Source organism: Dipodomys merriami, unplaced genomic scaffold (assembly GCF_024711535.1).
Source record: "Dipodomys merriami isolate MVZ:Mamm:240054 unplaced genomic scaffold, mDipMer1.0.p SCAF_7, whole genome shotgun sequence".
Taxonomy (NCBI): domain Eukaryota; kingdom Metazoa; phylum Chordata; class Mammalia; order Rodentia; family Heteromyidae; genus Dipodomys; species Dipodomys merriami.
Genome location: NW_027206290.1, coordinates 2046801 through 2072770, shown reverse-complemented (window position 1 = coordinate 2072770; position 25970 = coordinate 2046801). Strand labels below are relative to the sequence as shown.

General features: G+C 37.4%; 1 pseudogene; it reads right to left on the bottom strand.

The window, feature by feature from the left end:
* Positions 1-24545: 24545 nt before the first annotated feature.
* Positions 24546-25485, bottom strand: LOC138816789 (ARL14 effector protein pseudogene; annotated as a pseudogene).
* Positions 25486-25970: the final 485 nt, after the last annotated feature.

Genomic DNA, 25970 nt, shown 5'->3' with positions numbered 1-25970 from the left:
GAGAGTTTGGCCAGATAGGGAAAATCCAGGCAGCTTGGTTAAGGAGACAGATCTGAGCACTTGCCGGTAGCCGTGGCAGCGACGGCAGTAGCCATGGCTGCCATATCAACAGAGAGAGTCTGGGACAAAGGTGCCAGATGCAGTGTGCGAGCAGATTCTACTCACCACTAGCAAGAACTGACAAGAAGCAGAAATCTTCATCCTGCTGATCACAGATCAGGAATGGCCCAAGAACCAAGAGTCTGGCGTGAGTAGACCTAAAACATACTCACTCCTTCTCACAATGCAGCAGTGGGAAGGTAGCCCCTCTCCTACCACCAGAGAAGATCTCCATCTTTGATACTGACAAAAGCCCAGCCAGAGCAGCTAGCTCCAACTTAAGCCTTGGAAGAAACAATAGAAGCCATTCAGCAGGTCACAAGAACCTGACCTGACCTGCCAGGCTCAGCTCCACCCAGGGGAAAGTCCCCTCCCCAAGGCAGAAGAAGCTCCGCTCTTGGAGGAGTGACCTTCTTCACTGGGTAAACAGAGCCAGAGGCTGCCCCTAGACAGCAGGAGGGGTAAAAGACAATTGAAACTCAGTAAACAAACCCTGAGAATGGCTCCAGGCTAGGCTCAGGAGCTAGTCCCTCAGGGAAATGCTACTGATTGCTGATAGGCCTCAACCCTACCCAGAGCCTAGCCTCATCACAGCAACTCCAAGCTAGAGGAAACAACCACCTCCCTCTTTTGTGATACTCAAAGCAGATCTCCCTCCCACTGATCTAGCCTGGGAGGAGGATCACAAAGTCCTGGGTAAGGCAGAGCTTCTTTCTGCCTGCTCAAACAAACTGACCTAAGAAACCAATAAAGCCACAGGAACACCAAACACCACAAGCAGACCAGAGACTCCACCAAGAAACTGGTTATGGACACAGGAGAGATACAAGATCTTCCCCCCACCCAGTAACCCCCCCCCAAAAAAATCAAAGAACTCTTTTTTTCTACATAATTTTTAAATTTTTTAAAAAATTTGTTTTCTATTTTTCTATCATAATTTTTAAGTGTGTGTGTGTGTGTCTGTGTCTGTGTGTGTGTCTGTGTGTGTGTCTGTGTGTGTGTCTGTGTGTTTAAATTTCTTTTAACCTTTTGATCCTTTTTTTCTTTTTTTTTTTAAATAAGTTTTTTATTGTGAAAATACTATACAGAGGGGTTACAATCACATGAGCAAGGTAATGAATACATTTCTTATCAAGCATTTTGCCTCCTCCTTTGTTTTTCTCCTATTATCCCTTCCCTCCCATCTCCACAACTACATTCCTCCGTCCCCCAGCCCTTGCCTAAATTGTAAAGTTCGTTTGTTGATATAGTTCTTGTACATCTCATTATTGCAATGTGTCAACGTGTATACCTATTTAAACAATTTGTTTTTTCCCTTCAGCCCCCAAAATTATACCAACATCAAATACAGTGAAAACAGGGACTATACCATGGGGGGAGGAACATACAAAGCAACAAAAAAAATCACATGGTACATTATAAATATGTTAGAAACGATAGCAAGAAAGAGAAAAACACCTGAGTCCTTATCTTGGGGTTCATTTCACTTAGCATCATCTTATCTGGCCTTTTCTGCTTCTGTCAGATATATTCTAGTTATTGCAAACAATGGAAACCATGGGACTTATGTTTTTTGGGGCCTGGATTACTTCATTTAATATAATTTTTTTCCAAGTGTTTCCATTTCCTAACAAAGGGGGTAATGTCATTCTTTTTGATGGAGGCATAGAATTCCATTGTGTATATATAACATATATCATTTCCTTATTTTTACATAATTTTTAAAGGTGTCATTTTTATTTAATTTTTTGTTTTTTTCATTTTTTCTCATTTTTTAAAATATCTCTCTTTCATTCTGTCCTGTCCATTTCCCTCTCTGAAATTAGGACCTATTAATTTGTGATCTGATGAATCCCTCTTTGATGTTCTTAGCCCATTAATCCATAGCTGTTTGATGTTGAACTAAATTGCATCTGCAGCCATATTGACTGTGTAACTACAGGACTTTGGTTGATGCTTGCCTTAAAATAGTGTTCTAGCACAAAATTGGTGTTACTTTCATATCAAATGGGCAGAACAAGGTTGAGAACCATAAGAAAAATGGCAAGTCCAGGTACATCAACTCTCACACATGATAATAAAGGATAGAACAGTTAATTAATAATCCAAAGGAGAGTTTCCAAAAATCTCTACAAACACTACTGGTAAACGTGGTGAATGAAAAGATTGAAAACCTGCAAAGGACACAGTGTGAACATGATAGGGAACGAGACAAGGCAAACCAAAGATTAATACAGGAACTTCCTGAGCGTGATGAGGCTAACCAAAAATTAATACAGGAATCTCATGAGCATGAGGAAGCTGAACAAAGATTAATACAAGAATTGCATGAGCAGGCTGAGAACATTCAAAGAGAAACACAGGGATTGCATGAGAAGGCTGAGAACAGTAAAAAAGAAAGACAGGAATTGTTTGAGTGTGAGGAAGCTAATCAAAGAGTAATACAGGAATTGTTTGAGTGTGAGGAAGCTAATCAAAGAGTAATACAGGAATTGCATGAGTGGGATGAGAATAGACAAAGATCAATAGAGGCATTCATGGAATCCATAAACAGACAGCTGAAGGAATCCAGGGAGACCACAAAGGGAATGCTGAATGGAGCTTGATACAAGGAAAGAGAGTCCAAAGAAATCATAACAAATCAACTAAGGGATTGGAGAATAAACACTGAACACCAAATTAAGGAAGTAAAGAAGTTCATACAAGATCAAAAACAGGGCTGGGAAGGTGGCTCAGTGGTAGAATGCTTGCTTTGCATGCATGAGGCCCTGGGTTCGATTCCTCAGCACCACATAACCAAAAAGAAAAAAGCCAGAAGTGGCACTGTGGCTCAAGTGGCAGAGAGCTAGCCTTGAGCTGAAGAGCTGAGGGACAGCGCCCAGGCCCAGAGTTCAGTCCCCACTATCAGACCCCCCACACACAAAAAAAAAGATCTATAAAAACATCTAAAACAAAGCTCCAACAAAGAATTTGAAGCCATCAAAGCCAATCAATTAGAAGGAAAGGAAATAAAAAACAAAGTAGAAAGTTTGACAGTAGGTTAGACCACGCAGAAGACTGAATCTTTGTGATTGCAGCCAACCTAGATATTATAGAGAAAGAACATACAACTATCCAAGACAAATCCAAGAAATATGACAGATCTATTCAACATTTGGAAGACACCATCAATAGGCCTAATCTGAGGATAATGGGTGTAGAGGAGCACCTAGGGACAGAAGTTAATGATCTAGAAAATTTATTTAACAGGATCCCAGCAGAGAACTTCCCCAAAATGCAAAAAGATAGGCCTATTCAGATACAAGAAGCTTTTTAGAACCACAAATAGACCAACCAGAACAGGACATCCCACTGTCACATAATAATTATAATCCACACAGGATCTATTCAGATGAAGGAAAGGATCCTTAAAGCTGTCAAGGAGAAAAAACCAATCACTTATAAAAGGAAAAGAATTAGAATAACCTCAGATTTCTCAACACAGACAAAGTTAGAAAGAGCCTGGAATGATGTATGCCACGCCCTAAAGACAAACAACTATCAACCAAGAATACTGTACCATACCAAACTCTCCTTCATAACTGAAGGTCAAATAAAACTCTTCCATAGCAAAGAAAAACTGAAACAATATATCTCCACCAAACCAGCCCTTAAAAAGATACTTAAAGATGTCCTATACATAGAAAACCAACAAGACCACAATAAAGGCCAAGAAAACGTACCCAAACTGATAATCCAAGAACCATAGGAAGAACCCAGTTGTCACAGCCCCCAAGAAGATGGATAACATGCAAGGAACTACCAAACACCTCTTAGTCCTAACTCTCAAAATTAACGGACTAAACTCTACAATTAAGCAACATAGACTGTCTAGTTGTGTTAAAAAGCAAGATCCTTCTATCTCCTGCCTTCAATAATAACACCTTGCCCATGAAAACAAACATATTTTGGGTCTGGTCGTGGGGCCTGAACTCTGGGCCTGGGCGCTGTCCCTCAGCTCTTCAGCTCAAGGCTAGCACTTTACCAATTGAGCCACAGCACCACTTCCGGCTTTTTTTCTTTTTACTTATGTGTTGCTGGGAAATCGAACCCAGGGCCTCAGGCATGCAAGGGAAGCGCTCTACCACTGAGCCACCTTCCCAGCCCTAACAAACATATTTTGAAAGTGAAATGCTGGAATAAAATCTACCAAGCAAATGGTCCCCATAAACAGGTGGGAGTTGCAAGACTAATATCAGATAAAATAGACTTCAAATTAAAATTAGTGAGAAGGGATAAAGAAGGTTGCTACATACTAATCAAGGGATCTCTCCTTCAGGAGGATATTCGAATTCTAAATATCTATTCACTAAACAACAGAGCACCCAAATTTATACAAGAAACACTATTTTCCCTCAAATCTCACATAGATCCATAGACATTAAATGTTGGGGACTTTAGCACACCACTATCCCCACTAGATAGATCAACCCAGCAAAAACTCAACAGAGAAACCGCAGTCCTAAACAACTGCATAGATCAACTAAATTTACCAGACATTTACCAAATATTTCACCCAGCAGCATCAGATTAAACGTTTTTCTTACTAGCCCATGGAACATTTTCCAACATAGACCACATTTTAGGTCACAAAGCAAACTTGTGCAAATTCAGAAACATTGAAGTTATGCCCTGCATTCTCTCGGATCATAAGGGAATAAAATTAGAACTCAACACCAAAAGCCACCAAAGAAAGTCTTGTAATACATGGAGGCTGAACAACACACTGTTGAATCACCAGAGGGTCATGGAAGAGATTAGAAAGGAAACTCAAATGTTCATGAAATTCAACAAAAATGAACACACAAATTACCAGCTCCTTTGGAACACAGCAAAGTCAGTTCTCAGAGGCAAGTTTATAGCTCTGAGTTCCTATATCAACATATTGGAGAGATCTGGAACCAACAATTTAATGAGACATCTGAACCTCCTTGAAAAAAAGCAGCAAGCTAAACCCCAAACCAGTAGATGGAAATGAATAATTAAAATTAAATCAGAACTTAATGAACTAGAATTCAAAAAACATACAAAGAATCAACAAAACAAAGGGTTGGTTCTTTGAAAAAATTAACAAAATTGACAGACCCTTAGCAAATCTTAGCAGAAAAAGAAGAGAACACACCCAAATAAATAAACTCAGAGATGAGAATGGAAACATCACCACAGAAACAACCATGATTCAGAACATTATAAGGAAATACTTCTCAAACCTTTATGCTAATAAGTTTGAGAATGTGGAAGAAATGGATGATTTCCTAGCAAATATCGACATGCCAAAATTAAGCCAAGATGAGTTAAACCATCTTAACAGGCCCATATCAAGCATTGAAATAGAAACAGCAATAAGAGACCCCCATCTAAGAAAAGCCCAGGACTGGATGGATTTACAGAAGAATTCTACAAGGCCTTCAAAGCAGAACTCACACCAGTACTACTCCAACTCTTCAATGAAATTGAAAGAGAAAGTTCACTACTGAACTCTTTCTATGAAGTCATCATAACCTTTATCCAAAACCAGGTAGGGACTCATCAAAAAAAGAATACACCCATTTCTTTGATGAACATCGATGCAAAACTTCTCAACAAAATTTTGGCCAATCGACTTCAACAATTCATCCAAAAAATCATACACCAAGATCAAACAGGATTCATTTCTGAGATGCAAAGCTGTTTCAATATACGCAAATCAATTAATATAATTCATCACATCAACACGAGCAAGGATAAGAACCACATGGTTATCTCAATAGATGCAGAAAAAGCATTTGACAAGATCCGACACCCCTTTATGATGAAGGCTCTGGAAAAATTAGGAATCCATGGAACATTCCTCAATACAATAAAGGCTGAATATGATAAACCTACAGCCAGCATTATACTTAATGGTGAAAAACTAAAGCCATTTCCTCTAAACTCAGGAACGAGACAAGGATGTCTACTCTCTCCACTTCTTTTAAATTTAGTATTAGTATGCTTAGCTAGAGCAATAAGACAAGATGCAAACATAAAGGGGATGCAAATGTAACACTCTCCCTCTTTGTAGATGACATGATCTTGTATTTAAAGAATCCCACGGGCTATACTCCCAAATTACTCAAGCTGATTCGAGACTTTGGCAAAGAAGCAGGGTATAAAATTAACCCTCAAAAATCAATGGTTTTTCTGTATGCCAACAATGAGAAGAGCATGACTGAAATCAGGAAAGCAACTACTTTTGTAATAGCCCCACAAAAAATAAAATGCCTAGGAATTAACTTAAGAAAAGAAAGACATCTGTGACTAAAATTTAAAAACCTGCAAAAGGATATCAAAGCAGAACTTAGGAAGTGGGGAAAAAAACCACCCCTGCTCCTTGATTGGAATGATCAACATCGTGAAAATGGCAATACTTCCCAAGGCTCTCTACAAATTCAATGCAATACCTACAATATTCCATGCTCATTCTTCAATGAAATAGAAGAAGCAATCCAAAAATTCATATGGAACAATAAAAGATTCCAAATAGCAAAAATGATCCTTAACAGAAAGAACAGTAAAGGAGGAATCTTTATACCAAATTTCAAACTACTATAAAGCCATAGTATTCAACACTGCTTGGTACTGACACAAGAGGAGAGCTCAGGACCAATGGAATAGAACTGAAGACCCAGAAATGAACCCACAAACCTACAGCCACCTAATCTTCAATAAGGGAGCTAAAAAAATAGAATGGAAAAAAGACAACTTCTTCAGTAAATGGTGGCGGCAAAATTGATTAATCACCTGTAGAAAACTAAAGCTAGATCTTTATATATCACCCTGCACCAGAATCAACTCCAAATGGATCAAAGACCTCAAAGTCAACGCAGACACCCTGAAAACATTACAGGAAGGAATAGGAGAAACCCTAGGGCTCCATGGCACAGGCCAAAATTTTCTTAGTAGAGACCCAGAAACAAAATCAATAGAAAGCCCACGGATTGGGAGAAGATCTTCACTAGCCATACAACAGACAAGGGTCTCATATCTAAAATATACCTGGAACTCAAAAAATTAAATCCCCCAACAACAAATCCTCAAAGAAACAACTGCCCAATAAATAAGTGGGCTAAAGACTTAAAGAGAAACTTCTCTGAAGAGGAAATAAGAATGGCCAATAGACATATGAAGAAATGCTCAACTTCTCTAGCCATAAAAGAAATGCAAATCAAAACAACATTGAGGTCCCACCTCACCCCAGTTAGAATGGCAAAAATCAAGAATTCTAATAACAACAGATGCTGGAGGGGATGTGGACAGAAGGGAACCTTACTGCATTGTTGGTGGGAGTGTAAACTTGTTCAACCACTTTGGAAAGTAGTATGGAGGTTCCTCAAAAGACTCCACATAGAGCTCTCCTATGACCCAGCAATCTCACTTTGGGGCATTTACCCAAAGGATCACAAACAAGACCATACTCAAGTTACCAGCACAACTATGTTTATTTTGCAGCATCATTTACCACAGCTAAGATATGGAACCAACCCAGATGTCCCTCAGTAGATGAATGGATCAAGAACATGTGGTATATATATATATATACATATATATATATATATATATACGTATATATAATATATATTATATATATATGTATACACAATGGAATTCTATGCCTCCATCAGCAAGAACGACATTGCCCCATTTGTTAGGAAATGGAAAGACTTGGAAAAAAATTATACTAAGTGAAGTAAGCCAGGCCCAAAGAACATAGATCCTATGGTTTCCCTTATTTGCAATAGTTAGTATGTATCTCAGACAAGTAGAAAAGGTCAAAAGCTATGTACATGTGACCAGATAAGATGATGTTTCACGAAATGAACCACAACATAGGGACATAAGTGGTTTTTTTCTTTCTTGCTATTGTTTCTAATGTATTTATAAGGTTTTTATAAAATTTTTTGTTGCCTTTTATGATCCTCCCTTATGGATAACCCCTGTTTTCACTGTATTTGATATTGGTGTAATATGTAATTTGGGGAGAGGAAGGGAAAAAAACGAAATGTTTAAATAGGGATACAGGTTGACCCATTGTAACAATGAGATGTACAAGACAGTATGTTGAAAAATGAACTTTACAATTTAGGCGGGGGCGGGGGGAGGATTGTATTTGTGGAGGTGGGAGGGAAATGATGGTAGGGGAGAAACAAAGGAGGAGGCAACAATGCTTGATAAGAAATGTACTCATTACCTTGCTCATATAATTGTAACCACTGTGTACAGTATTTTCACAATAAAAAACTTATTTTAAATAAATACACAAATAAATATGTGGAATATTACAAGCATATAGATGTAATATTTATATATATTAAAAAAGAGATGACTGTGCTCAAGATATACTACATACATAGACATATTAAGATGGCCCTCTACCTTGTAAAAATACTAATTGATGCTAATAAAAAAAGAAAATAGAGAAAATTCCTTTGAAAGTGGATATCATAGGAGAAGTGAGGAATCAAAATACAGCTGTGTCTATTCTTTACTGATATTTTATTTCATAACTTTGGATTCATCATTAAGAGTGCCAAAAGGATCAGGTTCCCTACAACAGAACAAAGTATTTTATATACAATGCCAATTGAAAGCTCTAGTTTGTAGCTTCATTGAGAAATAAAGCTCAATAAAAATCTGTCTTGTGGAGCTTTCACAGTTTAAAGCTGCTAGTATATATTTTCTTTAAATCAAACCTTAGAATTCAGTTATATAATTATGTATAGAGAAATAAAATTATTTATGACTAGAAGGCCAATAAATCAGTGTAAATTTCTAGAATTTTCCATGGAAAAGCTATGGCAATTCATCTAATTATAGCTTATCTAACATATGACATATGAAGAAAAATACTTTTTCCTGCTTCTAATACTTTCTTGTCCCAGAATACCAAACATCTTATGTATATGTTCATTCATGCTTTAAAACATTAATAACCAATGTGATATTTTAAACTCTACCAATGTGATTTATCTTTTTTACTTCAAACAATTCTTTTAAAAAAATCAAATTAGGTCTCATGAAAACTGAAGCATTTTCATACTTAAAGATTAGTCTACTTAAGTAACACTATAAAGACATTTTTATCCCAGAAACCAAATGGTAAGATTTTCTTTAATGAATTTTTTGTTTAATGTTATAAATTGAAAGTAGAATAGTTTTTATTCAGTTTATAGCCTAGTGCTTGAGAATTAATAGGGATATATATATATATATATTCATTATATGAAATGATGAATAGACTTGTTACAAACAGAAGTTTTTTAATAATCAAATTTTAGAACTATACCCTTTAAGTATTAGAGGTACAAGACCCTACAGAATATGGATAGATTAAAAATTACATTGTGTCCAGGGGTTGAAGGTAATATGCCACTAACCATTATAAGTAGCTCTAGCATGCTTGGGAGCATAACTAGAAAACTACTGGGTTAGAATACAGAGCAACCAACAAAGAACTCAGACATCTACCTAGTTGACAGGTTTAGATCTTTCATAGCTTCTTTGTGTCCCAATGTTTGTTTCATTTGAATTACCTGAAGTCACTATCAGCCACAGTCTACCTGACTCTCTGAATGCACAGATACAACTTTTAACATTATACTTGACTGTGTTTTTATCATAGGTCAGTTTAAAAATGTAATATCATATATTATCATGTATTTTACATCTTTAAGTTTAGTAAAAAGACTTGCTGAGTCCTACAAGCAATTTTTTTCTGAGAAGAATGATTAAAAGTGGTAGAAGCCCAATGATTTATAGGATAAACATCACTCTTAGACTTAGCTCCAAATTCTCCTTTATCTCTATTATTTCTCAACAAGCTTTCTATGCTCCTGCTTCTGTGAGTTTCTATTGCATACATAAGGATGATAACACATTCCAGATTGAGTGGTTGTTTATTTGATGTCAGTATTGTCACACAGGATTGCTAGTCAAAAGCAGAGTAGCCAGCATTCACTTTTACATCCATGTACCTACCCAGTGGGAGCACATAGTAAGAAAAGATAAAATATCTACAGATCATATTAAACAAAATCAACTAAAATTAAGACTTTTATATCAGCCATGTGACAGAAATTCTCTACAAAGTAGTTTTCCCCTCGAGGGCACCTGCACCTCCTTCCCTGTGTTTCACTGCCTCAGAGGTATGCATTCCCCTGGCATTTTTGAATCTCATTGGTCAAAGATTTAAAGAAATGCAGGTAGTACACAGCTGAAAGACTAATCATCATGAACAAGTGTAAGGAGAGAAGATAAGATCCTAGTACCAATAGTATGTGCTGCAGTTCAACTTGCTTCCCTCAAACTATCCATACAAACTGATGACCAGGCCTTTTTCCTGAAGCTCTGCCTACAGTTACTGAGAACTTCCCCTCACTGATGTCTTTATGGTCTCAGCTTACTGGGACTGTGTTACATAAGCCATCTACCTGCAGCTCAGATGATAGATTGAGCCAAGCCATCTGTGAAGCAGATGTTTATTTCATCCTGTGACAGATGTTTACACAAACCTTCTGTTAAGTCATAGGTGGGACCGGAGAGAGAAGGATTGGTTTAATGAGTTAGGAAGTACATGGGCCTGTGCTGGCTGATGTGATTTAGTTGTGCCCTCTGGACATGCTCATGCCTGTCACCATTTATTGTATAATGGTTACTGCTGCACCTACCCAACTTAATGACTCAGAGGTTCTGGCAATAAATAGCTCATAATGAACAGCCGATCACATAATTGTTTGATGTCCCAGTCTAGTAGTATAATCAAGCTGCACTCTTTTTTAAACTGGTAATAGTTCTTTGAAGTCTTTTGTAATCATATCCTGTCCTGATTGCTAGCTGAACTTGTCATGTTCATGTTCAGTATACTAGTGACACGAGCAGCCACCAGCTACTCTAAGGTCCTCATACATCCCACTGTTCCCACTGAAGAGATGACATAAGCTAGCACAAATTCTTCACTCTATATTTCCGGAGATGGCGGTACTTGGAAGTCAGCCCAGCATGCACTGCAGGGACACAGGCCAGGAGCATGAATAAACCCTATTGGTGTCTCTCACCTTAGAAGTCCATAAGCAAATTCTCTTCACTTGCCCATATTTCTGTCTATCTATTGGCCATTTTTTAGTGATTGTTAAAATTATTTTTCCACTAAGGAAATTACCCTTTTGTCAAATGACTTAAAACTTCTTGTTTCTGTATTTGTCCTTTTTGTTATATAAGGTATTTTTGACTTCTGAAATCTTTTCATATTACATAGCTATAAGTTTTCATCTTTTATTTAATACTTCTCTTTTAAATGGCTTGCTTATAACAATTTTCTCATTAATTATAAAAATAATTCTTCTACTAACTCTAATTGTTTTGTTTTGTTTACTCATTTTTTTTAATGTCACTGGGGTTTGATCTCAGGACTTTGTGCTTGCTAGCCCAGGTATTCTACTACTTAAGCCATACCTCTAGCCCTTTCTGCGCTGGTTATTTTTTTGAGATAGAATCTTGCTTTTAATCTAGGCAAGGAGCCTCCTATTTGTATTTCTCTGCTGTATCAGGGATAATAGATGAATGCCACCATACCCAACCTTTAACTGTTAAGAGAGGAGGGACTCATGAAATATTTTCCAGTGTGGCCTTGAAAACAATATCTTTGCTTTCTGGATAGCTAGGATTACAGGACTGATCACTGGTGCCTGACTTAATCATTTTATTTTTATTATTTATATTATTATATCCCTTGCTGAATGCTAACACCCTGGAAAACAAATTTCCAGAAAATGTAAAAAAAAAATAAACTCTTTCTCACTATATATACCTTCCTTTCTCTCCTACCTGTCTTTCTAGCCTAAATATATAATGAAATAGCTGATATATAATAGGTGTTCATTCAATTTTTGCTTACTCTCAGAACAAACAGAGTATATAGACTTGCCCCTTTATAAAACAAATTTTAGAAATTTTTTAATTTGCAGAAAGCCTGTGAAGAGAATTCAGCTTCTCACACACCCCATACTCACTTCCCCCATTTTTACTGTCTTACATAAGAATGTACATTTGCTACATTTAATTAACCAGCATTGATATGCTTTAAGTTGAAAAAAACATGTTTTAATTAAATATCCTTTCTTTTTAACCACATGACCTTTTCTTATTCCAGGATTCCCACTCAGACTATCACACATTTAGTTATCATTGCTCCACAGACTACTCCAGGTAGCAGCAGTACCTGAAATGCCTTGTTCAGTATGACCCTGGGAGTTTTAAGGGGTACTTGTCACATGTTTTGTAGATCAGCTTCCTTCTGAAATTGCTGTTCTTCTCATGATTTGACTAGAGCTATGGGTCTGAGGAAGAAGAGCACACAGGTAACATGCCATTTTCATCTCATTGCACTGGGGACACATGTTATCAATATGACTTAGCACTGCTGCTTTCAACATTAGTCAGCTCCCTAAGGTAATGCTTATCAATTTTATCCATTAATTTATCTTTCCCTCTCACTGTCTTCATTGCACTTTTTGAGAGGAAATATCTTTGCATAACCCAAATTCTAGGAGTAGAGAATGATACCCACCACCTTGAGGGTAGTAGAACTACCTAACATTTAAATTTCTGCTCAAGATGTCTATTCTTCACCTGTATTTAGTTACTCAATCCTTTTTTTATATGTAAGTATAAACTCATGGATATTTATTATGGTGTTATAATATAATAGTATTACTTCATTTATTTTGTTGCCCAAAATACCCCTCAACTATCCACTGGGAGCCTTTCAGTTTAGTGATATATTCCTTTGATATATTTCCATGATTGTGTATGTGTGTGTGTGTGAGTGTGTGTGTGCATGTGCACACATGCATATACATTGGTCTTGATTGTTTTCTAATTTTCTACTTTCTCCATTACAAGATATTCCAGGTTTGTCCTGTACATACCCTGACCCTCTCCTACAATGAATTTCTTTAGTTCTTTTTATCAGAAAACAGTGTTAGAACCTAAAATCTGGGCTGTGGAATTACTCACTACTGTTGGAATTGGACTTCTTTTAAGCATACAATCAAAACCAATACAATCTCATTTACTTAAGCATTTTGTATGATAATTCAGAATATACTGGCTTTTTACTAATTTGTAAGTTTATTTGGACAAAGTAATCTCTGTTGACTAATACTCCTTTTACAACTTTTTAATAGGCTCAAATATTCTCTTCTTAGTTATAATCAGGTTGTTACAATAGCCCAATATGCACATGACAAGAAGTTTTTTAGAGATGAATGCGTGTGTTTTGAAAATGGCATTTTATTTCTTAGGAAAAAGAAGTACTTGTTTGATATTCTACTGTTCTATCCTTTTGAGACCATAGGATATAGACAAAAATGCTGAGCTAGGTCCTGAGATGCATTGAAGGGTAAAGGTAATTTTCATAACTAAAACGAACATTTGAACTTCTTCACCACTGTGAGTAGTAAGGTTTTGTCATTATAGGGACCTAACATTCAATACCCATAATTGTCCTTAACAATAAAAATTGTGTCTTGTGACTCTAATCCAATTTGCTAAGCACAGGAAACACATTTGACATTTTCCTAGGGCATTGATTAATGCAGCAGCACACAGCTTCATAGTTGATGTGAATAATTATACTCCTTGAAAACCTATTAACTTTATAAGAAATCAGTTTAATAAAATGATTCTATTTGGAGGTATCTACATTCACAACACAGGAGCCATGTTTCTACTTGACTTCATTTCAAATTTAAAAAGTACAATCTGGGAGCAATTTTTTTAAATACCTGTAATCTGTAACTCCCTGATTTCCTTTTTTCTTTTGGCTTTCCAATGATTTTGTAGATACCAAAAGGAATGGGAGAAAATAAAATAGCATAAATGTATTCTTCCATTTGACATACATTTAATTCAGTTCTTACATTCTCAGTTCACTATTATTATTTATAGTTTAAAGTTGAGGAAACATGAATTTGGAGAGGTTGAATCACTTTCTGAGAATACACAATTTACAAAATATATTTTTATTTCATGGAATTTATGCCCAGACTAATTTACTGCAAAGCTTACCTTTCTCCCAAATGTTGGGTCTTCGTCCGTCCCAGGAAAGACGGACGGGGTCCGAGGAAAGGTAAGTGCGGGGCTTGCCCGTTCCCCAGCCTCCCTCAGCCCCGGAGACAATCAGACACAGCAGGGAGCCAAATCCAGCAGCTAGAAAACTCGTTTATTAACAGAGAGCAGCCCCTTTTAAAGACAAAAAGGGTGGGTGGCATGGTAAGGGAGGAAGAGGAACCAATCATTGTCAAGGTCACACCCTATCATTCACCTGAGCCTTCACGGGCTGGTTAGGCACTGATAGGCAGATCAATTGGGCTCTGCCCATTCTACTCTCTCCCAGCGCCATCTTTGCTGCCCATGTGCTCCACACCAAAGATTCCCAAAATTGCCCACAAGCTTAAGAATACTTTGTGGTGATTTTTTTAATTGTGAAAATACTGTACAGAGGAGTTACAATTACATAGACACGGTAATAAGTACATTTTTTATCAAGCCTTGTTGCCTCCTCCTTTGTTTCCCCTTCCCATCCCTTCCCACGCCACACCACCAATCTCCCCTTTCCCCCCAACTCCTCCACCCCCGCCAAAGTTGTAAAGTTCGTTTTTCGACATAACTTCTTGTACATCTCATTGTTGCAAGGGATCCACCTGTATCCTTATTTAAACAATTTGTTTTTTCCCTTCCCTTCCACAAATTATACCAACATCAAATACAGTGAAAGCAGGGATTATACCGTGGGGAGGGACAAAACAACAAAGAAATCATCTTATAAATATGTTAGAAACAATCACAAGAAAGAAAAAATATTTGAATACTTATCTTGGGGTTCATTTTGCCTAACATCAACTTATCTGACCTTTTCTGCTTGTCTCAGCCAGATACTAGTTGCAAATAAGGGAAACCATGTGGTGATTTTTTTTAAAATAATGCTGTTTGCTTGGTAATGGCACAGAAATAGGCTTGAGGACTAATGGAATAGAAACGAAGACCCAGAAATGGTCCCACAGACCTATGGTCACCTAATCTTTGATAAGAGAGCCAAAGTCATCAGATGGAAGAAAGCCTCCTCAACAAATGGTGCAGGCAGAATTGGCTATACACATGGAGAAAATTGAAGCTAGATCCTTATATATCACCCTGCAGCAGAATCAACTCTAACCTCAAAGTAAGAGCAGATACCCTGAAGGGATAGAAGATAGTCTAGGGCTCCTAGGCATAGGCTGAAACTTCATGGATAAGATATGGAAACACAACAAATCAAATAAAGGCTGGATAAATGGGATTGCATTCAACTGCTGAGCTTCTGCATGGCAAAAGACATAGCTAGTGAGATAAATAGAAAGTCCACAGATTGAGAGATCTTCACTAGCTAACTCACAGACGAGGGCCTCAATATACCCAGAGCTCACAAAATTAAACCCTCCCCCAAAACAAATCCTCAAAGAAACAACCACCCCATTAATAAATGGGCTAAAGAATTAAAAAGAGACTTCTCTGGAGAGGAAATAAGAATGGCCAATAGACACATGAAGAAATGTTCAATATCTCTGGCTATAAAAGAAATGCAAATCAAAACTACATTGAGGAAAAAACTATCCACATCACCCCAGTTAGAAAGACCACTATCAAGAAAACAAGTAATAACAGACTGAACCTGGGTACTAAATCCTATAGGAAGACATTTCTGATTCCTGGAGTGAATTATATGTACAGGATGTTACCATAGAATTTGATTTCCCTCCTCCAATTGAACTCAATACATTGCATTGCAATTATGTGTCCAATTGTCTTTGTTTCTATTAAACAGACAGTAGCAATGCTATGTCTATTTAATAAACATTTGTTGGATGTATCCATGGGCTATTTCTGAGCCAGAATCTTCCTTGAATATTTTCACATATTTATTGCAACAATAACTACCTATATACTATTTGAATGGATTCTTTCTCTGTGCTTCAGTTTCCTCATCTTTAAAATAGAATCAATACTAATATATGTATATGTATATATACATCTTAGAGCTAATGTAGCTAAACTTATATCATAGAGATTTTTCAGTATTAAATGAATTACTACATAAAGCACATAAAATGGTGATCATATTATTGTTAGCACTATGCTAACAATAATATTCCATCTCATAGTCCTTATTTCCTCTAAGATCTCTAAGAAAAAGATTCTATTTTACTTTCCTAACAGACTTATTAAATCAAATGCTTTGTTGTTTGCTAAAAAAAAAAAAAAGGATCTGGGAAACATGTCTCACTGTCATTAAATCCCTCTTATGTAGCCTGGAAGGAGAAAGGGAGGGGGAATGAGTTCTCAGGAGCAATGAGTGATGACAGCTGTTTGATGAACAACACACACACACACACACACACACACACACACACACACACACAAAGCAAGGTGCCTTGAGATCATTCAAAAAAAAAAAAAGAATGACCTTGAAGTCATTCATTATGAGGGTTCCCAGACTTTGGGATTACAAGAACTAGTAACATTCCTAAAAGCAAACACAAAAATAGAGAGTTGTCGTACAGTAGCTATATTAGCTTCCTACAACTGCCATTCACCACAAACTAGGAAACAAAAACAGGCCTTGTCTCACAATTCAGGAAGCCAGCACTGGGACATCAAGGTGTCAGTGTGGTTGACAGCTGTCACATCGTCCCTACAAAAGAACTATAAGACATAGTCTGTCCCTTATCTCTGTTAGGTTCTGGTGGCTGGCTGGCATTCTTGGGCATTCTCTTAGTATCTTCATTTTAATGCCCTCTGTTTCTTTTTTTGTACTTTTTTATTGTAAAAATGCTGTATAGAGGGTTACAGTCATGAGCAAGGTAATAAGTACATTTCCTATTGAGCATTGTTGTCTCCTCCTTTGTTTTCCCCTTATCATCCCTTCCCTCCCACCTCCACAACTACACTTCCCACTCCTCCCCCTTCAACTCCCCACCCCCCCCCAAATTGTAAAGTTCATTTTCAACATAGTGTTTTGTACATCTCATTGTTACAATGGATCAACCTGTATCCTTATTTAAGTATTTTGTTTTTCCCTCCCCTTTCTCCCCCCTCCAAAATTAAGGAAATACATATACAAGGTGCAGGGCACCAACATCAAATGCAGTGAAACCAGGGCTTATACTTTGGGGGAGGAACATACAAAGAAACAAAAAAAAATTACATGGTACATTATAAATACATTAGAAACACTAGCAAGAAAGAAAAAAGATATTTGTGTCCCTATCTTGGGATTCATTTTGCTTAACATCATCTTATATGGTCATATGTACATGGCTTTTGGCCTTTTCTGCTTGTCCTACACAAGTACTAGTTATTGCAAATAAGGGAAACCATGGGACCTATGCTTCTTTGGGCCTGGCTTATTTCACTTAATATAATTTTTTCTAAGTCTTTTCATTTCCTAACAAATGGGGCAATGTCATTCTTTCTGATGGAGGCATAGAATTCCATTGTGTATATATACCACATTTTCTTGATCCATTCATCTACTGAGGGGCATCTGGGTTTGTTTCCATATCTTAGCTATGATAAATAATGTTGCAATAAACATAGTTGTGAATGTCCTCTGTTTATGTCTCTCTATATCCAAATTTCCCTCTTTTTTATTAAGATGGTAATCTTAGATGAGGGCCACTCTAGAGATCTCGTTTTAACTTAATCACCACAGAAGCTGTGTTTCCAAATAAGCTCTTATTTACAAGTATTAGAGATTAAGACTTCAATAGTTTTGGAAGAGACATAATTTAATGTTCCATAGTAGACAGTTTATTGTCAATAGCATTATGAAAAACTGCATTCTTCTGCCTTTGCATTTCAAAAAGAGTTTTTTCTTGATTCTACAAATTTTAAGAATATTTCCATTTCTCTTCAAAGGGCAATCTTTCACTCAGAGTAGCTAGGCCCATACAAGCTGGACACATGCACCAGAATCTGACTTCCTTATCTCACTTCTAATTGTCATGACAGAGATCTACAAAAAGGTTAGCCCCCTTAATCTTTACAACTGCTCATCTGCTGCTTAAAACTTCTGTAACTACCTTAGCTTGAGTTTTGCAAATACAGGATTCCGTGTGGCAACAGGTGCAATAAAACAAGAGTTGTACTCTTGACTCCTATGCCTGCACCTGAAATTATGATCTTCTTCCCTTTCTGTTCCTCCTATTTTTCTCCATAAGAATCCCATGGAATATTTCAGTGAAGCAGAAACTTCTATTTTGTGAAATCTCAAAATAGAGACTCAGACAACCATTCTAAAATGTGGTTGCACCATCAGAAATCTAAACTTGGGCCCTGAATCTACATCTCTGGTTTATAAATCCACACTAATTCTTTTATACTAGGATTTGTCTGAAGGGTTTTACAGTTCTCATAACCACTATTCCAACTAACCTTGGTTTGTTTGCATTGTAATTCATACCCAGCAACTGACTTTGCCTTAGGAATGTAGAGACTGTTACACAAGGACTGCACTGTAGATTGGCAAGCGATTTTTATATAAGTGGCTACAAACTAATTAATTGAACTGTGACTAACTCTATGAAGAGCTTACATAGTATAAGTTTTTTTAGAAAGAAAAGGTCAAAGCCCAGTAAAATTAGCACAAAGAAATGGGTACATGCAAGAGGGGTGGTAGCACTTAGGGGAGAGGAGTAAACAAAGGGAGAAATAGGGGATAATGCAATCAAGAATTACTTATGGGCTGGGAAGGTGGCTTAGTGGTAAAGCACTTGCCTTGCATGCATGAGGCCCTGAGTTCGATTCCCCAGCATCACATAAGCAAAAAAAAAAAAAAAAAAAAAAAAACACAAAAACCGGAAGTGGATCTGTGGCTCAAGTGATAGAGCGCTAGCCTTGAGCTGAAGAGCGGAGGGACAGAGCCCAGGCCCAGAGTTCAGGCCCCATGACCGGACCAAAAAAAAAAAAAAAAAAGAATTAATTGTGTGTGTGTGTGTGTGTGTGTGTGTGTGTGTGTCACAAAATTAAGAAAAGTAAGAGAAGGGGTGGGTTGAAGGGGAGTGAGAATGTTGAAGGGGGTAACACTGGTCAACAAGGCATTATATTTATAAATTGCTTTGTTAAATGGCACCTCCTTTGTACAATGACTTAAAGATAATAAAATTAAAATAAAATGGGATGGTATAAAAAGAAAAGTAAAGGATGAGCAAATATAATGGATTATACATAAATTGTTCATTTCTTTCAATTTGCCATTTCTTTTGTAAAATTCTATCCTTTCACTCCTGGTACTGAGGGTAGAACTCAGTGTTGAGGGGTCAAAGAGAAAGACTTTGAGAGAACATTAAGGCAATATTAAGAAATTCATGTTGCAGGTGAAAAGATTGTATTTGGCTAAATAAAGAGACCAGCTCCATGTTTTTGCTACCTTATATGATCTTGGGAATAATACTTAAATCCTTTGAGTACTTGAACCTACTTTCATCATCTACACAACAGAATTGATAATTTACTCCACAACACTATTGTAAGGACTGAAAGATCGCTGCTGGGGACAGGAATGAGATTTGCTGGAGAAGAGCCAGAAGCAAAAGAAACAGAAGTACATTTTTGCCTAAAGGTTAGGCTTGATCTAATCTTAATTCCATGGAAATTCCTATTCATGGCACACTTTATTAAAAATACTCTAGAGTTCTCCTGTAAGTTGAGCAATTATTAAACACATTTTGGCATAAAAAATTAATTTACCTTTTTGAACAGTTAAAAGCCAACAGATTTTCTTCTTTAAAACACCTAAAGACTTCTTAGAAATGTGCTGTTATTCAAGGTCATATAACATACTTGGAACTTAATATCATGTTCTGGAAAATTTTCAGGCTCAGATGCCATTTCATAGTTAACAGAGTTAAACTGATGAATATCACAAAACTCCATAAGAAAATTAGATTTATTTAGACTCTTCAAAACATTATTTTTCATTCTGGCTTAAAACAAAAATACATTCCTTAGAATTATAGCTTCATTTTTTTAAAAATTGATTTGCCACTACAAGTCAACTAAATTTTTTTTAAATTTAGGCTAAAATTACTGCATTTAAGAGATTTAAGGAATGTGTATGATTTAGTTTAAAAGTATCAGAGAAACTATCAATAAATGGTCTTTCTCTGTCTCTTTTAGTCCTAACAGCTAATATGTTTTGGAACATTTGGAGAATTTCATCAAGGCAGTAGTTCTTAGAAGAACATTTTCCTGACTTACTAACATTTTATATGATAAAAGTCCTATTCACTCACAAGGAAGTACTAACTATGGAGGAAGAGGTCTTCGTCAATTAAAGGCACTTCACATTTCTGCATGAATAATAATAACAACATCTGAACTTAGGAAATTTCATTCTAATTAAAATAATGGTTTCTCTCTGTGGCCTTGTCACCTACTGGACAAGGCATCTATCTGTTGGGAAAAGTTTTGGCAATGAGCTTCATGGGGAACCGCAAGGAAAATGTATGAGTGACAAGGCAACTAAGACGCCCATTCCCATACCAGCCTGCTGACCTGTCTCCAGGTCTTCCCCACCTCTGTCTTGTGCTAAAACAAAGGCAGAGAAGGCAGCAGAGGGTTCTAGAATTAAATCCTAGAAGTTTCACTTACTTGTTTACTACTTACTACTGTGTGAATTTAGAACAGCATTTTAGTTTTTCTGCGCTCTTCGTCCCATATCATGGGAATATCTTTCTACTTCCTGTGGATGATCATGAAAAGTGTTACAGTAATGTAAGGGACCTGGCTCATAATAACAACACAACCACTAGATGTGTGTTAATAGATTTTGGTCTGTTCTTTACTCAGATCAGTTCTCAGTATGATTAAAACATGCATTTTAAAGGCAGACATTATTCCTTCTTTCCAGGGTCAATTTACTTAACCTCAGAAGATGAAATATTAGTTAATATGTACTTCAGGATCTGCTGTAAATATGCTATAGTGTTATCTAAAAGAAAGATAGAGGGGCTGGGAAGGTGGCCCAGTGGTAGAGTGCTTGCCTTGCATGCATGAGGCCCTGGGTTCGATTCCTCAGCACCACATAAGCAAAAAGCCAGAAGTGACACTGTGGCTCAAGTGGTAGAGTGCTAGCCTTGAGCTGAAGAGCTGAGGGACAGCGCCCAGGCCCAGAGTTCAGGCCCCACAACCGGACCCAAAAAAAAAAAAAAAAAAAAAAAAAGAAAGATAGAAAAGTAAGTTAGAAATATCCATACTGCTAAGGAGATTACAATTCATAGAAGAAGAAATGAGTGAATTAGTTTATCTTTAGAGGTATAGCAGGAAGTGGCACTGTGGCTCACTAGCCTTGAGCACAAAAGCTCAAGGACAGCACCCAAGCCCTGAATTTGAGCCCCTTGACCAACAACAACAATGACAACAAAATTCAATAGAGGCATAGCATACATTTATATAAAGGAATACCATAAATATCCTAGGTAGATAAGAGAGAGAGAGATTATATATAATGTATACTATATAAACATAGATTCATTCCTAGCAGTTTTTCTCCATAGATTAGTCATTTGGCATTGATCAGATCTAGTGCCAGATGTGTTAAGTAAATGCCAGCAGGTGGTAAATACTGCTTACCAAGCCCACCTTCTTTACCAGGCACTATGCTATGAACTTAGAACATGTTATCTTATTTCAACCTCAGAGCAAACTTATGAGGTAGGGTTGTTATCCGCATTTTACAGGTGAGGAAATTCAGGTTCAGACAGATTAAACAATAGGGTCCCAGCCTTGAAAATTCTATCCCAATTGATAAAGTTGAGATTGGAAATGCAAGTCTATTTTCCTCTAGGCTTTTTCTTCTCAAACTTGATTTTTTGCTACTTCACCTTTATGTATTTCATATTGTGCCAGTCACTTTTTCCTTGCTATGCCCAAATAAAATAGGACATAGAAACAACTTAAAAGAGGAAAAGTTTATTTTAGCTTATTGTGTCAGAAGTTTCCATTTCGATTCATCTGGCTCCCTTGTTAAGGTCCTGTGCTGAGGCAAACACTGTTTGGTAGGAAGAAATAGCAGAGCAAAAGTCCTTACTTCTTAGGAACCTGGAAGCAGAAAGAGTACAGGACAGGGAAAGATGCATCCTTCAAAGGCAAACCCACTCTGACCCATTTCCTCCAACCAGGCCCCACTTTCCAATGGCACCTTCCACTATAAACTCATCAGTGGATTTGTTTGTTGAAGATGTTAGCACTTTTATGATTTCATCTCCTCTCAATAACACAATCAGCTAGGGAACAAGTCTTCAACACATGAGCCTTGAGAGAAGTTTCTTATCCAAATCACAACTCATACTAAAGTTCATAGAGTAGATGTACCAAAATACTTATTCCTAAATGATTATAAAGAAATAAATTGCTGCTCTGGTGAAGCTCTTTCCACATGCTCTTTGATTTAGTATAGAATTTTTCCTTTCTCAACTAAATGAGATTGGATAGCAAACATTGGGTCCTTTTGGCAGTCCACTTTTGGGGGCCACTTGAAATGCCTTTTCCTGAGGCTTGTAGCATATCTTTTTATTTCTCTTTCATACTGTTCTTCATTACATAAAGCATTTACTAAGCACTTGTTGGGCCCTTTAGAGATGTCTCTTAATGATCTTATATAAGTATAATTTAGGGCTATGAGTAAGGTTGAAAAAGTCCATGCTATTTTTATGATTGTTGTTGTTAGAGAAAAAGAATGCTATGCAAGTCTGTGAGCCATAAAACAAGACGGTAGCAAGGACACATTTCCAGCCCTAGAGGTCATCATATGTAAAAGAAGAAGAAAACAGAGCATCAAGTCTGTTTCCACAGAGTGAGACAAAGCAGGCTTGAAGAAAACGAGGATGAAGAACTAAAGGAAGAAAACAGCAGCAAAACCATTGTACTCTACATCTGAGAGAGAGAATATTTAAAGTTCCTTGGACATATCCCTCCCTCCCTCCCCCAAAACTGGCCTGTTTCCATACCTTTGGGCAATAGCAGACATCTTTATTTGGTAGTTTGGTGGAGATAAGAGTCTCATGGAGCGGGCATTGATGGCTCACACCTATAATCCTAGCTACCCAGGAAGCTGAGATCTGAGAATCACAGTTCAAAGCCAGCCTGGGCAAGAAAGTCCTTGAGATTTTTTTTTTTTTTGGTTTGCAGTAGTAAAATATTTTTATTGAAGAAAAATATATCTAAGCACTTAATTTCCAAAATAGTTTAACATTCACCTGGGCAGCTATATCAAATCAATTTGTTTTGTGCCCAGCTATGCAGGGGACCAAAAAAAAAATGGCCATGTACATTTACCCAAATGTTTACAAACAAGACCACAGCTACCAGCACAACTACGTTTATTGTAGCATTATTTACCATAGCTAAGATATGGAACCAACCCAGATGCCCCTCAGTAGATGAATGGATCAAGAAAATGTGGTCTATATACACAATGGAATTCTATGCCTCCATCAGAAAGAATGACATTGCCCCATTTGTTAGGAAATGGAAAGGCTTGGAAAAAATTATATTAAGTGAAGTAAGCCAGGCTCAAAGAAACATAGGTCCCATGGTCTCCCTTATTTTCAATATCTAGTATATATCTGAGTCAAGCAGAAAAGGTCAGATAAGGTGATGTTAGGGAAATGAACCCTAAGATATGTATTCAAATGTTTTTTTTCTTTCATGCAATTGTTTCTAATACATTTATAAGATGATTTCTTTGTTGCTTTGTATGTCCCTCCCCCACAGTATAAGCCCTGCTTTCACTGTATTTGATGTCAGTATAATTTGTGGAGGGGAAGGGGAAAAAACAAATCGTTTAAATAGGGATACAGGTGGACCCATTGCAACAATGAGATGTACAAGTCGTTATGTCGAAAACGAACTTTACAACTTTGGTCCGGAGGGGTGGAGGGGGAGAGAACAGGGAGGATTAGGGGGGGGGGGGGCGGGGAGAGGATAGGAAGGGATGGGAAGGGGAAACAAAGGAGGAGGCAACAATGCTTAATAAGAAATGTACTCATTATCTTGCCCATGTAATTGTAACCCCTCACAATAAAAAAAAAAATTATAAGTCCTGAAAAAGTAAAAAAAAAAAAAAAAAAAAAAAGGCCATGTAAAGCAATCATAATGATCACTGAGGGAAACTGTTCCATGGCTTTTAATTATCTGTCAAAACATTAATACTTTGTACAATTTTTGTGCTGCGAAATATTTCTGTACTCACAGTAAATACCCTTTAATGTGAAAGTCTATTCCCACTGCTAGGGGCACAGGTACCCTTTTCCTCAGTGTTGGTAGGGAAACATGCAAACCCACTGGTTACATTAACTCAGGCTTATAGCTGACTGATAAGAAATGACTTCTCTAAGCACATAAAACACTACTATACCAGTACATACTGAGGTGGTTTCTGCATCTTGGACAATCTTGAAGAGTGACAGAATTTTAGAAATGGAGGACCTTGAAAGAACCCATAAGTTTGATACTACAAATGATCCAGCATGTTTATTAGGAATGATTTTCCTCCTTCAATTTCTATTTGCTCGTAGATCCCCTTGCGGTCACAGAGGCATTCAGCCCCACATTTGGTACAGCCACAGGCGGGGCATGCGTAGAAATATCCTAAGCAGTCTTCAGCCAGGCAGTCGGTCCATCCCACTGAAAATCAGGAGGCCTTGGCTATCGTAGACCTTACTCTTGGCTGGTATCACTTGTCTGTCTGAACCAGCAGTTGAACTCTTTGTAAGTCTCCTTTTATTCTCAGTTTCCGGAGTAAATTCAGTTTGCTTCCCTGGGTTGGTAAACTGCAGTGACCTCAATGCTTTGGCAGTTCTTCCATCCAATTCAGGTTTCCTTCTCTGTCGGTCATCAGAATCAACATCCACACTTCCATTGATTACCTGGGTACATTTTGGACAAAGCTTCCAACCAGGTACGAGCTGTCTTCCAAATTTTGCGCTCAGAAAAGTGTCATCATCTAAGTTAATTACATGCAATTTTTTTTTTTGGCTAGCTTTTTGTGTATGTTAAATGGGTCACAACATGACTTCTGCAAATCCTCAAATCTGTCAATGTAAATTTTTACAGGATGAAAGCAGATTCTGAGTTCCCAGAAAGTGTCATTCCAGTTCTAAGTTGAAGTAAAAGCGTATCATTCGATGAAAACTCTTGCAAAGGCTTGAAACCCATATGACGAGTGTAGTAAGTTTTATGGCACTCATTTGTGGTACAAAGCTGGACTCCATCTGAATTTGGGTCCATCATTCTTGATTCTCACAAAGTTCCCTTGTTTTGTCTAGTGATCTCTCTTAAAGATCATGTGCTGATCACTCTTACGAAGTACATGCAAGACCTTTATGGAGAAACTTATGAAACTGAGTTTTCAGCCGCCGCTGGCCGGCAACACATCCGACCCTCCCCACCCCCACCCCCGCCCCACCCTCCCCACCGCTCTGGGACCAGCTGCTCAGCGCTCACCACTCTTGAGATTCTTATCTCCAACTAAAAACCAGAAAACCAGAAGAGGCGCTGTGGTTCAAGTGGTAGAACACTCGCCTTGAGCTAAAGAGCTGCGGGACAGCACCCAGGCCCAGAGTTCAAGCCCCACAACTTTCAAAAAAATAAAAATTAAAAATTAAAAAAAAGAATCTAATGAATTTCCTGACTTGGGCTGGTTTCACACTGCAATCCTCAGATCTCAGCCTCCTGAGTAGGTAGGATTATAAGCAGGAGCCTGGAGCTCCTGGCTG